At 43.8% G+C, this 2,697-nt stretch overlaps 1 long non-coding RNA gene across 1 annotated transcript; it reads right to left on the bottom strand.

Annotated features, from left to right (window-relative positions):
- Nucleotides 1-294: 294 nt before the first annotated feature.
- On the bottom strand, nt 295-721 carry LOC128822771 (uncharacterized). Its single transcript, XR_008441589.1, has 2 exons — nt 621-721; nt 295-487 (listed from the first exon to the last, which is right to left on the bottom strand). It is a non-coding gene; the product is annotated as an uncharacterized LOC128822771 (long non-coding RNA).
- Between the last annotated feature and the right edge of the window lie 1,976 nt (nt 722-2,697).

A 2,697-nucleotide genomic window follows, 5' to 3' on the forward strand; every position in this document is an offset into this window, starting at 1 on the left:
TCTGATCTGGAGTTCTTTGTTCCTGCCCTGCTCAACAGCGTCAAAGGAGGGCGGGGGGGGCTCTGTGTTTGTGAGCATATCAGGGTTTCTGCTGTAACGGGCACAGTCTTTTGCAGGGTAACAAAGTAAGTGTCAGTAGAAACAATGCTTTAATTAGATTGTGCAGGAAGAGAATTGGAAAAAACTGAGATTTTATGAAAGGGAGCTGTTGGTGCATTGAGAGGGTGGCACCTTGTGTGAGTACGATTTCAATACTGTTCTGGTTTGAAAGCAAAACCAGTGAGAGACTCCAAGTCAGAAATACAATTTATTGGGAAAAGGGAAAACAAAAGACAAAAATACACACAATGATACAAAAGGAAGACCACTGGCAAAGTCAGAATACAACCTGACACCCACTTTGGCCAGCGTGCTGGTAGCAGTCCAAATTGGAGTGGCTGCAGTCCTCTTGGAGTGGCAGATGTGGTTGCTGTGTCTTCTTGGAAACCTGTGGAAAGGCTGCCTTTCTGTCTAGAAATTCCTGGATTTATCCAGGTGGGAATGCCTAGCTTCTCCCCCTGGGCGGAGCATCTCACAATGGGCTGATGTTATTTTGAGTTACAAGGTGTGTCCTTAATCACCTGTTAAACAGAACTGGCTCTTGGAGAGTGTTATCTCTGAGTCATGAGGCGAGACATTGATGGGCCTATTAACAGGAGATAAGGAAAACTGTCCAGATGCAACTGCTTCTCAGATGGTAATAGGAAACATCTTGGTGCTCAGTCTTGGACAAATACAGAGTTTGTGAGAGGGGCTGGTATTGCTGTTCTATGCCCCAAGTGTAAATTGAAGGTTCCTGATCAAGCCGATTCAGAACCTGAGATCTTAAAGCTTATGTGTGGAGGATCACATCTGATACCTGCCACTTGGAGGTCTGTGTGTGAGAAAAACTGAGAAAAGACTGTGAGGCTTGGGTGGAAACAAAATAGTATAAGGAATGAAAACTAACCAGAACAAAGAGGTTCCCAAACTAGTCCCTCGGGGGGGGGGGGGGGGGGGGCCTCACTGGGAGAAAGCCACCAGTAGGGGCAGCTCAGAAAATAAAAAGATTGATAATACCTTATTGCAGTCAATGCTGTTTTAAGACGGGAAAGCAAATTAGATGAGGTCTTGTATGCTGATATGTTTTTCACCTTAAAGAATCACCCAGAATGGCAGAGTAACTAACTGTGGGTTCAGAGTTCCCTCTGACCCACTGGTGTTAGCTCTTGAAAAATAAAACAGAGCAAAGAGAAGGCAAATCAAATGTGTTGTTCAGCATGCAGTATAAGGCAGCAATGTACGAAATCAGACAAAGCTTATCATCCTGAAACACAAAAACATAAATGATTTGTAAAAGGCTCTTCCTAAGGTAACGGAGGATGAGGAGGACCTCCCCAAAAGGGAAGAGGACTCAGGCTCCAAAGGTATACCCACTCAAACCCATCCCCCTCCTGGCAGTCCAATCTCATCCAGAACTAGGAAGTAATAGACCCCTCTGCGAGAGGCAGTGGAACCAGGAGAAAGGAAAGGTTGATACAGAGGCCATATATTCAGTTTTAAATAAAGCTTTAGTACCTGTGGAGAATGATTATGTTGTAGTGTGGGGAACAGCTGGCCAGTCTGAGAAGGCATATTTTTGCAAACCTTTAAAGTAACAATGGGGTATTTACAAGTTTTTGTATATACCCAACTCGCTAAACATTCTAAAATGAGGAGGTTACTCTGGAGGTAAATGATCAAAGGTACATAGAGGTATTAAGTTTAACATTAACAGCCATTGAAAATAAGGAGGAAATTAGAGAAGAGATATTAGGACAAGTATTTTCAGGGGTATGGGCCTCTGATGTACCAGGGAGGGCAAAGAATTCCCCCCCCCCCCCCCCCCCATAGTAATCAAGCTTAAGGAAGGGACACAACCAGTGAGAATTAAGCAGTACCCCCTAAAAAGGATAGGGAAGAAATCAACTCAATAATCAATAGTGCAGGACTGAGGGCTGTCAATAAGATAACAAAGGATTTATATCCTGTAGTAGCAAATCCATATACCTCACTAACTTGTTTAACACATAAACTAACCTGGCTTATTGTTTTAGATCTGAAAGATGTTTTCTTTTGCCTCCCTATCCACGAAGCCAGCCAGAAAATTTTTGCATTTGAATAGAAAAGCCCTAAAAGCGGGCACAAAACCTAGCTCACATGGTCCATGTGCCTCAAGGCTTCAAAATCCCCCACTCTGGAGAACAACTTGCAAAGAACCAGAGTTCTGGGAAACTCCACAGGAAGAAGGAAGAAGCCTTTCAAATTTCCTAGAACTCCAAGGATACAGAGTATTAAAGAAAAAGACATAGGCATGGCAGGGTGGTGCCAGCTGTGGGTTTATAATTACAGACTGTTTGTTAGATAGAGATCTCCAGTGGACAAAGGAAGCCACATGTGACTTTCACCAGCTAAAGAGTACCCTCATGTCAGCTCCAGCTTTAGGACTTCCAGATCCTTTCTATTCTCCCATGTGGCTCAGGACTTGAATTCATACTGGAGGGCAGTTGCTTACTTTTCCAAGCAACTAGATGCAATGCCAAAGGATGGCCAGGTTGCCTCAGAGCTGTAGCAGCAGTCGTGCTGAATATACAAGAAGCATGCAAATTTACCCTGGGACAGAAACTGACTGTACTAGTG

The sequence above is a fragment of the Vidua macroura genome (assembly GCF_024509145.1).
Source record: "Vidua macroura isolate BioBank_ID:100142 chromosome W unlocalized genomic scaffold, ASM2450914v1 whyW_random_scaffold_74, whole genome shotgun sequence".
Lineage (NCBI taxonomy): Eukaryota > Metazoa > Chordata > Aves > Passeriformes > Viduidae > Vidua > Vidua macroura.